Consider the following 13,657-nt stretch of genomic DNA (forward strand, 5'->3'; position numbering starts at 1 on the left):
GGTCAGATGTAGGGAAAAGCGGGGGTGGTGGGGGCGACATTAAAAAGATTGTGACCGTCTGGCTAATGGTTCTTTATGGCTCCCTCATGTCCTCAGATGGGCAGAATGACTGGCAGAGATTGTGACCGCTGGTAACTGTACATCACTTCTGTGTGCCCCTTTAGCTGACGTCCAACTCAAGGGGACTGCCACCGACGGTAAGTGTACCACTTAAACACCATAAAACCAATAGACTAAACAGCCATTCATCATTGCAGCTCACACACACACACAAAGTGTATCAGACATAGCATTTTTAACTGGCCCACTCAATGACTCAATATGCACATTTAAACCTCATCAGGTATTACCGTTGCAAGACAGTCTGACCGCTCAAACCTCAACTGCAGAATGAACTGACCAGAAACATGACAATCATTAGTGAACTGGCTTTGTTGATTTAATCGAATCAGTGATTTGAAACAAGTGCAGAAGCACAACGCAGAGGGAAAAAATGCAGCACAATGATTAGGACACATTTATCTTTGAACAACTAAAGGTTTCCTGACCTGTCCAACTTTGTGTCTGGAAGAAAACAAATGATCACATTAGACCATTTGGAGATCAAACCCATGTTTTTGTTGTTGATCGTGGGAAATGTGAATAAGTAACAAATGTGCAGGCAGTTAAGCGCTGACATTTTCCTTGTGTGTGTGTAAAGTGTGTGTTCTGTTGGTAAGCTCTGGGTGGTTGTGGGCTGACAGGGACCTTAAGCAGCTGGCCCAGATGGCAGGCCGTAAATGTTTTCTATACAGAGTGTAAGTGATTTGTTGCCTTAAGGACATTGGGATATCATGGTGTGCTGTGTGTTATCTGTAACCTCTATTATCTCATTACAAAATCTCTGTAATGAGGGTACACTTATTTACTCGTTTTTTAGCTCTACAGGACAGCGTGATGGGTGATGTGATTGTGACTCAAACAATAGGGAGGAGGGTAATTGAGCACATCAAAAGTCCAACACTGAAAATCTGAAGAGTTAAAAGTTGAACACTTAGGATGCCTGTCGAGAACATGGCCTCGATGCTGTCTGCTAAATCAACAACCTATCAATCTACGTTGACAGCCATGCCTGTTTGCAGTGTCAGAGATGTGTGAAGTAACAAGTCACATCTCAAGTTCAGAGTCTGCATGATTATGATATTCAGGATAGTTGTAGTACTTCGAGCAGTCTACAAATCACAAGGTCAACTTCAAAAACACACTTCAATGGGATGACTGGATCCTGAGCCACATATTTGCAACACGTCCTAAGTGCAGGGGACCATGGCCATTGAGTAATGTTCACCAAAAAACAATGTGAGGGTCTATCTTATTTACGTTTCTGAGCTGAGTCACTGTGCTCCGGTCTCGTTTTATGGTTGCTTGGGTTCTACCTTGTCATTAGGCCTTTTAAGAGCAACAGAGGGATGAAAGCGTTAGCACTCTTAAACTTGCTCTTAGTAGCTTATTTCGCATAAAGAGAGCTTTTGTTGATGGTTCATCAGCATTCTTCAGCCTTGTTCTTGTGAGTTGATCATTTAAGAGTCAGAACTGAGTTCATGTTAGCATATCCATCTAATTGGTTAGGGTATGGATAGTAGCCATTAGCAATGGACTAAGAGAAAATAATCTAGTGTGTTTCGTAAAACGTGTACTGTATGTCGCAGTTTACCTCATTGGTGTTGCAATGATTCACTTTCTCAATTCACTTGTTCTTGATAGCCAATATTTAGCTATTAAATAAGTACCGTATTTTCACGACTATAAGGCGCACTTTAAAGTCTTAAATTTTCTCAAAAATCGACGGTGCGCCTAATAGTGAGGTGCGCCTTATGTGTGGACCGAGGTCCAAAATCTGATGCATTGCTTATATACAAGACAGGCATGATGAAAGCGTGAAAGAGTCAATTGGTGGCAAACAAACAAACCTAACAGACAAATGGACGCGGGAATAATTTCTGTTCTCGCAGAATTACTCACCGTTTCCTTATTGAATTTGAATAGCGAGAGGCGTTTCGTGCATTTTTAGCTGGTAAAGATGTTCATGCTTTCCCTCCCGTCCTCCCTAAGACGAGATGGAAGATGACATTTTCATCCATTGCGTTGATTGGTTAAAACAAACGTGCAAGATGTCGTCCAACCAGATTGAAGTATTGCACAGCAAGTGCCTCCTTTCCTGAACAGATCTGCCAAGTGAAGTCCCAGATTGATAATGTGAAAAACTCCCTCGAGTGAATCACATTTGTCAATCTGGCTTGTGAGGTTAGGTTCTACATCACCTTGATCACAAATACTGTTATTTTGTAAAAGTAACACAGTGACTTTACAAGTTCAATTCACATCAACTGCAAGCATATCTAGATAATTCTACATTATTCTGAGGTCTGAGCTATGATTTACTGATTACAGATAATGTGGAACAACAACAGCATTGAGACCAAGGGACCAAACATGGCAATTTAGGGTGCACTCACACTAGGGCCATTTCTTCCTTACCGTACTGAAGCCTGATTAACCCCCATCACCCCTCACCCTTGTCTCCCTCCGGCCCAAACTCACATTACTCTAACCAAACCGTGCCTGGACCCAGATGCATCCGAAATATAGTATATTGTGAGCCAGGCTCGATGACGCCTGATTTTATCACGGTTGAAGACCTGACCAACTGGGACACTTCATGCTGGCACTGCAAGTCCTCTCATTGCAACTAAGAAGCTTTTGGATGATCTTTTACGCTGAGCGAGTGCAGTGTGAAAAAGGCTTCAGGTTGTATTCACACCAAAAAAGTCCTTTGGTCCGCTTGTTGGGATGTCACGATTATGACAATATCGTGTTATTGTGATATTAAAAATTGCCATTAAATTGTCATCGTCATGTCACGATATTAAAAGCAGCACATCTGTTAAAAAGGCAAAGAAAAGGTAGTTAATTAGTGCAGTTTAATTTTAATCAGGCATGTTTTTGGCCACCTATGTTTAACACCTATGCTAATTGCCAGGTGAAGGGGAATTTAACATGTTTGAGTTCCTTCACAAATTGACTCGATTCACAATGTATGGGTGCATTAGCCAGTAATGACCTCAATATTAAGTGTAATTGGAAGGTTGTTTACGCACATTGAGGTTAATGTATATGTGCAGTCTTGTGGAGTAGAACAATACAGAATACACATACCAGGATTACGTATTCAGAATACAAAAAAAAACAAAAGCCAATTTAATTATTTTCGTTTGGTGAAGTTCGCATTCACACTGTACTTTGCAAGTGGACTACATTCTGTAAACACATCCACGCGCGTGACATTTGTTGCTCCCATTGCACAGAATTTACTAGGGTGACATACAGAGCACAAACCCAAAAATGAAGGAAATATAGTGATGTGCTCTGCATGCCCTGAATCACAACATTACACAGAGAATACCACCACGATGCCTGCCTAGTGTGGCAAAATGGTGCATATATCCTGGAGTTGTTTCAGATCGACACAGGTTTGTAGTACACCTGAAGCAAACTGCATTCTGGATTTGTTTGTGTGTATTCACACTTGCATAAAATCAGCGTGGGAAACAAACCGTGGTCCGTCCCTGGTTCGTAGGACTTCCATGTTTAACTCCATTTCCGGGTCTGTGCTCTGTATGCCGCACTAGTCATTTTTGTCCAATGGGAATACCGATCGTCGTGGATGTGTGAATGCGAACCGCACGAGAAAAATTATCCGCTCTTGGTCCAGACCAAAAAAGCGGACCAAAGAACTTTTCTGGTGTCAATACACCCGAAAGCACTTTGAAACAGCTAAATATACTGTAGATGTGTCATATCGGGAGGAATAAGACACAATGGTGACTGGCATACTGCAGCTGGTTTCCCTTGTGGCTTTCAAAACAGCTAGACTCCTTCAATAACCACATCAAGACCCCCACCCACACATACGCACACACATTTCCTGGCCCCTTTCCTTCTCACTGACCCCCAACGCCCCAACACACCTACCACATTTCCTATAAAGGCCCCAATAAATATTCTAAATCAAACTGCACGCTGCCCACGATTACTGCAGTCATAGTGCTTATATCAACCAAGTCCGTAACTTTACACCTACTGGAAAAGAAGACTGACAAATATTATATATACAAACAAACCTTTATACAGTGTATTACTGTATCTATGTGTTTGCCCAGTATAATAGGGGTTACATATCCTATAATGAAACAATTCACCCTACTACTGATCCTGTACTGGTTCATTAAACCCATCTGGTAAAAGTACTTTCTAATGAGTCACACCAGTAAATTGGAGTAGACCAGAAAAGTGTACCAGCTCTCATGCAGTGGCTCTCCAATAATTAAATCCCAAAATCCAAATGATTTCCATGATCACTCTCTTTAGTTGTACTTGTATTTTAACTATTTTTATGGCAGTACATTGTACCTCTCAGCAAAATGGTGACTAATATAGACAGCACCATGTTCCTGGTGGCCCCTGGTCAACCAGATATGCCAGCACATTCCCTCCCGGCGCATCACGTTCTGATAGGGTCCCTCACATTTCTTTAATTTTGATCAAGGTCTGACATGTTTTTCACATACTGTCAAGGCTTTCTATGGAGAAAAAGTTGACGCCGGGGAGCTTCGGGGCATGTTTGTGGCCTCAGATACTCAGATTAAGTTCCTCTGCCGGTTCCGACTTTATACCCCCTGCATCCGGACCATGGTAGAAACAAGTGTTGTTACGCCCTATTATGTACTGTCACATTTTGTTGTTTGTTGTCTGCCTTCTGTCGTTCCCCCACATTCCCTCACATCCATACTATTTTGTCAACGATGGCCTAAATGAGTGGTTGTTAACCTAGGTTCAGTGACTCAGGCCCCGTTCACACGAAAGCCAGTTTCAATGTATCCTCACAAGTTCTTACCGTTTAGAACATTCGTCCACACGATGGCGCGGTTTCGTAGCTTGAAACCGATCACTTTTGAAACTGGGTTCCAGAGTGGAAAGATTTCAAAACGCTTCCGTCGGGACACCATATGGAGGAAACTCCTTCAGTGATGACGTAATGGTAGCTTGATGATGACGTATTGTCGCAGTTTGATGACGTATGCGCCAATTCTCTCAAACCCATTGAAATTCACTTCAAAGCAATTTGTTTGCATTTCCATATTTCTAACCTTTTGTCAAGAACATTATCGCGGGACCCTATTATCACAGTTGTCATGTTCTGTGCTCTCAGGCTGTGTTGTGTTGTGCTGTGTTGGCAGCTTGATTTGTGGGCGGCGCCTTGGCGACACACACCTGCTGCTGATCAGTAATAAGCTGCCTATGGATAGTATACACTGACATCACGGGTCTACCCCTCATGGTGGGTCAACTTTCCAGCGGACTCAGCTGTGTTTCTATTGTGTTTACACTGAATATTCTTTTGTTATTGATGAATGTCACCCCTAGCTTCCTCTAACGTTACTTGTGTAAGCAAGACGTATGCAAAAGATTTAGCTCAAACACTCCTCGCAACGGTACACGTTGAAACGTTTGATTAGTGGAATCGCTTAGATTACAGACATTTGCCGATGTTAATGCCCGGACCGGACTACATGGCAATATATGCTCTGAGATCTTGTAAGATGGCTCCCAAAACACGGACATTCTTGTGTCTTCTGTACTTCCGGCTTTTATTGGTTGCTATGTGCATTTATCATTTGTGAATTAGAGGTGAAGAATCTCAGGTTATTTTTAAACCAAGTTAGCTAGTTCCCCGACCACGCCAGCTATTAGCGCTAGCATGATACAACAACAACAACAACAACATTGTTCATTCATCACTTATTTTCGTACACTTTAAAAAAAAATCTCAACTTTTGGGATGCTGGGTAAGGAAAATAAGAGACCTTAAGGAGGGTATTTGGAGAGATCTCAAAATCGCACATCTTGACCACCAGATCTATTTTTAGCCAGAGCTACCCTAGCGGCTCATATATATCAAGATCGAATTATGGTAAAAGCATTTTTAACATCTTACAAATCAAAATGGTCAGAAGTGCACAACACACTTTGGTAGACTTTGTCGGTTGGAAATCTTTTCTATTTATCTTTATCTTCGCTGGCTGAGTCTCTGGGACGAGATGCTACGCTCACACCGGGAAACAATATACCTCGTAATTTATAGGTAAAACTTGTTGATCATGCTAACTGACAAATTTTTACATAGTCCGTTCTATATTGAAACGCTGTGATGATGTTATGGTACTATGTTTACTAGCATGTAGTGGCAAGCTATGCAGTAATTTCATGAATATCAAGAGTGAAAAACTCCAAGCACAATGACGAAATCCCCCACTATTAAACAGTCAGATGCACTAAATAGTTTTGAAGAAGGTACATTTTAGAACATAACTGTGTGTTCGTGCAGTTGGAATGGACGCTAACTATCTGGCTCGTTAATGTGATTTGAACCACGCAATTCGACACCTCTGTTACAATCTTTGTTAGAGTGTACGTTTACTAGTAAAATGCATGAACATTTATCTACTAACCTTGCAAAAAATGATCGCTGCAAATCTGTGAATTCTTTGTGGGTTGCCAGTCCTTTCTGTTGATTGCTGCTATCAATCAACGTATTTTGTCTTCATTAGTAGGAATGCGATAAAAAGCAACATTTGGTTTACACAGCAATTTTATAATATAATCGATTAGATAAAGGACTTTACGCTGTACGAGATTCAATGGTTACAATACAGGCAAGTGGCTCTTTTGCCGTCCAGCGTCCCGGAGAGGGCGTTCCCATGAGGGCTGTGACGTCACGTGCAAAAGGTCAATATACTTTAGAGCAGTGGTGCCTGAGTCCGGTCCTTGAGAGCCCCTATCCAGTCTGTTTTCCATGTTTCCCTCCTGCAGTGCAGCTGATTCTAATGATCAGCTAATCAGCAAGTCTGATAATGATCCTATTCATGAATCAAGTGTGTTAGTGGAGAGAAACATGGAAAACAGGCTGGATAGGTGCTTGTGCTCGAGAACCAAACTTGGGCACCCCTGTTGTAGGGCAGCTGAAGCAATGTTCAGTTGTTGGACTATTCACTTGCTCACTTCCGTAGCCTAATGGTAGTATCGACTCCAAGCTCCTGTTCCTCAATACTCGCCTTCCTCGCGCCTCGTCTAGTCTTGTTATGCCTGCCAAGATTTTCCTGTAAATTAGTTCTTTTTTTTCTTTTTCTTGCAGCCTTTTTTTGTGTGCAAGCTTTTTTGGTTTAGTAATGGTGGTACCTGCGCTTTTGCCTTTTGCAAGCTTTTTATTTTTGACTTTCTTAATTGTATGCAGTTTGTTGTAAATAATTTTTTATCAGTACCTTATCTGGTGTCTGCGTTTCTGGGATCCACCCCCACACTTCTAACAACAGTGGTCTTGAGGTATACATATTTTAAGTATATCTATCGCATTATTAGTAGAATTAGTAGAATTGGTGGCGGTGTGGCTCAGTGGTAGAGTGGTCATCTCCCAACCCAGAGATTGTGGGTTCGATCCCATGCCATTGTGACCACGTTGAAGTATCCCTGAGCAAGAGGGTTGCTCCTGATGCTGCGTCATCAGTAGGTGAATGAGTAGTCGAATGTAAAGTTCTTTGAGGGCCTTGTAAGGTGAAAAAGCGCTATATAAATGAAGTACCATTTACCAATAGAAAACAACACAAGATTTGTAATTATAAACAGAATTGCATTAATTAAAATTACTCTGTATGTACTAACTTCACAAGGCATTGTAATTGTGCAAATTAAGAGCAATGCTTCAAAGAATAAATCTATCCCAAAAAAATCTACTTAGCAGTGGCATTTAAACAATGCACAACATTGCACAAACATAGACTACAGTGTACCTAACCTTTTTTTCAAGTATCAAAACAAAAAACAATGATTAAAACTGATTAAATCACTCAGTTACACTCCAAATTATAAATGACCTGTATGAATGAGAATAACCATGAGAATACAGTAACCGCACACAGTGCAGTGTCATTGCGTTTGTTATTCTATGATTAATAATGTTGTCTTTGGCGCACAATGCTTTAATCTTCACATTATTGGACATAATAATCTGGAGATGAAGCTTCATTTTTATTGAGTTTTGAGCATTGTCAATTTGAGTTGATTTGGGCTGTTGCGCTGGTAACCCCCCTCTCGTATTGGTCATGTGACTTCGCCAGACTTTGACATCCCACTTCAGCAGCAAACAATTTGCTCTGGCACTTTGATAGCGGAATATGTTCGACCACTGCTAGCGTGCTTACACATACACACTCTCCATAACTCCACACTTCTTCCGCCTTCTCTTCCACGTTCTCTCCCGCTTGTGCACACAAAATACCAATCGTCGATGACACATAATACTACGACCCAATATTCCGGTAACAGTCATTATTCCTTGCCGCTGATATGAATATCAGAGATCATGGTTAGCCTCAAGACGTTAGTATTCAGCTAACGTTTGGCACTTCCGCAAAATTCTACTACTCATAAATGAGAAGTGGTGCATCACTGGAGCTACCAGCTTTTTAAAATATCCGTAGTAGTCATGTTACGGCTGGAACGCGGCAGCGTTCAGTGATTTCCTTAAATTAATAAATGTAGTTTAAAACAAAATAAATTGGGACAATCTGTAACAGTGGGCAGCACTGCGATCACGCATTGCTTGGCCTACCTGTGCTGCAGGGAATTTGGTGCGCTCAGTAGTTGACTTGTGGCTGTTGTGATGGCACGTCGTGTGATTTCTTTATTAGTGTAATCCTTTTCTGTCGAGCAAAACAAAGAAAAAAGAAAGAAAGTGGTCAGCGCAATATGAATTCACATGTATCACAAAATGTGTGGTGTTCCACAGGGTTCAATTCTGGGGCTTCTGCTGTTTTCATTGTATCTGCTGCCCCGAGGTTCTATCTTAAGAAAACAACATTTTTTTTGTTCTATAAATATAGAAATTAGCTGAGTTGATGGGAGTCAGTGTGCTAACTGCATGATTTGCAATGCCAAGTTGAACAATTCTATTCCAGCACAACTAGCCATCTAGCAAAATTAAAGGAACACTTCCTTGCATTGTGGAATTGGTCACTGTTTTACTCGCGACTGCCACCTCTGTCCTAAAGCATAACTACAGCCTCTGGGTCAAGCTCGTGCATGGTGTGCGTGCGAGTGAATGAACACTAAAGGTTTTTTGTTTCCAGTGTGGACTGTCCGGGCGAACACTCCACACTGAAGGAAAAGATACAAGCTGATAGGCGCAGTGACAGTTAAAAAGTCAGAACTCTTTGTACTCATCTGGGCATTGGTGGAGCATGCATGATGTAGAAAATTCTGTAACAATGACATTTTAAACTCCACAATGCACCTTCTAAGCTGCATGGAGATGGGGAACACAAGAACACAACGCTTTCTGAGTTCAAGGTGAAGAGAACCAGATTCAGTGAATCTAAGCAAATCTACTTGTTAATTTTGTTCGCCAGTAAACCTATATCAATGTCTTAAATTTGAAAACAATCATATTTTATTTTCCAATAAAGAAGGTTCGGCAAATGCGTACAGGAAACTGGTAGGGTTGATTACCCTCAACAAGGTTAAGAACCACTGGCCTAAATCCTGATTGCTGTAGCTGCTGGGAATATAGTGTAATTGTAGCATTAGTAGCCCAAAGGTCAAATACAGAAAGAGGTTACAGCGAGGTTGATCAATATGACGAACATTAGCTGCCCCACAGCTGGTTAAGTCAGGGCATCAAAACATGTGGAAAGTGATGTATGACAACAAAATAGCTACAATGGATCATTATTGGGGACTTAACAAGAACGGAAAACGTGCCAGCTGTCAAATGACTCAGATTTAGGTTGTGATGGGTAACACATGTTTGACTATTACAAAATGATACAACACCAAGGATACTGGAGATGTTTTGTTACATGCCAAGGTCACTCTTTCCATTCTCAGATGCAGCTGCCATTGTAAACGTAACTTGTTTGATGCTCATCACACATGGTGTATGCACAACAAATGGATGCCACATTTTAACATCATTTTAAATGTTAGCAACCAACTTTCTATTGTAACTTGTTCTCATCTATTGTATATTAGCTGCCCTGAGGGCTGAATGCTATGTGCTTTCACCTCTGCTACCTGCAGAGATGTACCTGTCACTCACAACATAGCATAACAAGCACAGACAGCACACACAACACAATTTTAAATTTTCATGTTTAAGTATTTATTAAAAATTAATGTATTTGAGATTTATGTAGTTATTTACTGGGTTATATTATGGTTGAAAGTTTTCCCCAATTTTTTAAAATTTATTATTTAACTATCAATTAATTTAAATTATTGCATTTGAATGAATGAATGAATTGCTTTACTACAGACCCAAGGTCCCAGAAAAAATAAGCAAGATACACAAACTAAAAACAAAAGTATTCAAAAATACCTATACACCCAGGTAATATAAATATACACTAAGAAGCAACATATAAATGGCTGAAGTACCAATGTTTCCAGAGCTCTGACTGGCATTGTGTAGCACTTAAACTGGTGTTTAATAAGTGTGCAAAGATTTTATTGAGTCATTTTGCTGGCAGATAAATTTGAACAAATTTGAATAAAATTTCTCAGTATAGCCGAAAAGGTATTGACTCTTTCACTTAGAAGAATTTCACTTGCACAGGTCTATCAGGGTCTATTAATAATCTCCGTACATCATTATAAAATATCTTAATTTTCTGCAAAGTAGTTAGGCCAGGATCCTCACTAAGTATTTAGGCACCACACTCTGATCTAATTTTTCAAATAATTTCCTTGAATATTTGTTACTGAGTCCGATTGAAGACACATGATTAAATGATTGCTGAGCAGTGGTACTGGGTGTTTTGTTTGGCAATTTAGTAAAGTGGGGGCACATGTCAGTCAAGTCTAGGTCAAATACGATGATCAAAACAAACATGATCTAGTTTCCTCACTGGGGAGTCCAAGCTCACCCCTAACCCCACTAAATGTGAACTCTAAAGCATCAGACTTGAACACAGAATGCCCAAAAGTGCCCCAGGCCTCGGCCTGTTCAAAAACATATTCCTGTAATCTAATTTATAAGAAGTCTGACAATGTTTTACTCCAAGAAAGAACTTTGTGTATTAGTGCTGGGTTGCTTTATCATTGTTTCAGAGAAAGCTGTAGCAAGGACCCCAGCTAGATGTAGACCTCACAGGATAAAAACAAAAGCAAGGGGAGGAAAGCCTGACTGAAAAAGAGAAATGTGTTAGAGGGAGCAGGGAATGGTTAAGAAACTACACTATTGACATCTACGTGCCCTTAAGCCAAACAGAGAGCCTCCATTACTGGTTTTATTTTACAAAACCACGATCCTCTTCCTTAGGGGAGAGGAGATAATGTTCATTTCGACCCCTTAAACACTCCCGAGCTTTTGACTTTAGGCAAGGGGACTCCAGTGAGTCTCAGTGCCAACCTCACACAGAAAAAAAGGGTCAGGCATTGGGATGTAATTCTGTTAAGAGAGAAGTACTTGGAGCATCCATATCTGAAAATAATCCCCCCTTCAGCACGCCTGGCCTGAAATTAATGCATTGATAAACACTAACACATGATATTGTTCGAGTACTTTAAGCCATTTGGAGCAACCCCACTTTTAGCTTGGGTTACAATTGATTTTTCAGGGAAACTGAAATGATCATGCGGTCTTTTTTTTTTATGACTCAGATGTGAGATGGAAAGATCTTCGCCGTTACTTCCAAATACATAAGACAACCTCTCAAACTGCTTGTGGTGGTCTTTTATAGACAAATAGGTCTGAAGCGTTTTTTTTTTAAGACTAAAATATTAAAAAGGGTAGCAAGTGCGCTTTGAGGTCACAGAAGGATCTTATCGATTATATAATCAGCTTACTGTAAACTAATGCTAGAATTCAAATATGGATGCAAAGGCCGATTTGAAACATGATGGGAACTGAAAACTCTTGATATTTGTGGATGTAGTACTACTAGACAAAAAAAAACTTCACATGAACTTCTGGTCTGCAATATTTCAAGCAACATACAAAGGCTTGCTAAACATAATTGAAACCATCACATTCAATAGCTGAAAAACAAAAAAACATTAAAACTGACATCAAACTAATTATTTGTTGTATGGGTGCAAGGGGCTTTTGAAAACAGTATGCGCTTTCTATTGTAATATTATTTCAATTTAATTACCCTCATGGGATCTATCTATCTCACTGTAAAAATTATAACCCCGCTTAAACTAAAAAAAATTGATCCAAATTATTTTCTTAACATTTTAGTTATTGAGCCAACCCAATTAATTTAATTCAAACTGAATTAACATATTCACAATGACGTCGGTTAATTATTATATGTATAACCAAATAATATTTCTCACATTTTATAAAGTTAAAGGTTGAAGTACAACTGATTTTCATGCTAATCTAAGTGGGGTGAAAGTTATTTGACCCATCCAATGATGGAGCGGTGAGCAGCAGCAGGGGCTTGCGCTCAGGGATCATTTGGTCATCTAGCCCCCCCAATTCCAACCCATAATGCTGAGTGTCAAGCAGGGCGGCAAATGGGTCCCATTTCTATAGTCTTTTGCTATGACACGGCCGGGGATTGAACCCCACGACCCCCCAGTCTCAGGGCGGACACTCTACCACGAGGCCTCTGAGCTGGTTTAGTGTATTTGACTAAAAAAAAAAACACAAACATTTGTATTAAACTTGATGCAAAAAGACACTTGGCCAACAGAGTATACTCAAAATATATATATTAATCTTAAAAAAAATCTTATGAGCCATATGAACTAAAGATAAGGTGAGGAAGAAAAGAGGAGAAAGAAGATGACGCAGAAGACAGAATATCCTATTTACAATATACCATGGGCAGTCTTTCGAAAAATGTCACCCAACAAAACAAAACAAAAAAAGATTGTCTAACAAGCATGTCACACATTTTTTTGCGCATATTTGTGGAGCAAAATATGCAGTTGTGGGTCAAAGAAAGCATTTGTAAATAATTCTGCTACAATATCCCTCCTCCATTAGCCACCGATGCAAAATCATGAGGAGGAAGCCAGTGTTGGTGGAATTTATATTAAAATAAAGTGATCACATTCACCAAAACTTTTATTTCCTCAATGTGCAAATACTCTTCAGAAGCTGATGAGCCACTCTGGCCAGCTGTGCTGTGGCGTGCGACAGGCCTGTGTGTTCATGTTTGTGGGGGTGTGGCACTGGGCAAAGCCCTGACTGGAGTAGGAGGAGCTTAGAGGGGGATGAGTTGAAGTGCGTCTTTTAAATCTTGTAGGCTCTTCAACATTGTCAAATCTTACCCCCCAAAAAGTGTGACTTAATACTTACTGATAGATACTGTAACAACAGAGCAACTTTTTTTCTAAAACAATACATTGTATCGGTTTCTAACTTCTCTCCCTCATTGTTTTTTTTTTCTTTTCTCTTTTGTAATCTTGTCTTTCAGTTGATGCTCGACAGTTTGACCATACACTGAGTCAGCAAGACTTTGGTGCTACTGTCAAGCATTGGCTATGTTTTGCCCGTGAGCGTAATGGCATCATCCGAAAAAATGCAAGTGCCTTGAACTACAAACGCAAG

At 40.2% G+C, this 13,657-nt stretch overlaps 1 protein-coding gene across 1 annotated transcript in view; it reads left to right on the forward strand.

Annotated features, from left to right (window-relative positions):
* Window positions 1–114: 114 nt before the first annotated feature.
* The window catches only part of LOC144057664 (uncharacterized), a 37,071-nt gene continuing 23,528 nt past the window's right edge, over window positions 115–13,657 (forward strand). The window contains exon 1 of the mRNA XM_077575495.1: window positions 115–197. The gene's annotated coding sequence lies outside the window, so the exon portion shown is untranslated. The remainder of the gene's footprint in view (window positions 198–13,657) is intronic.

Source organism: Vanacampus margaritifer, chromosome 9, assembly GCF_051991255.1.
Source record: "Vanacampus margaritifer isolate UIUO_Vmar chromosome 9, RoL_Vmar_1.0, whole genome shotgun sequence".
NCBI classification, from domain to species: Eukaryota; Metazoa; Chordata; class Actinopteri; order Syngnathiformes; family Syngnathidae; genus Vanacampus; species Vanacampus margaritifer.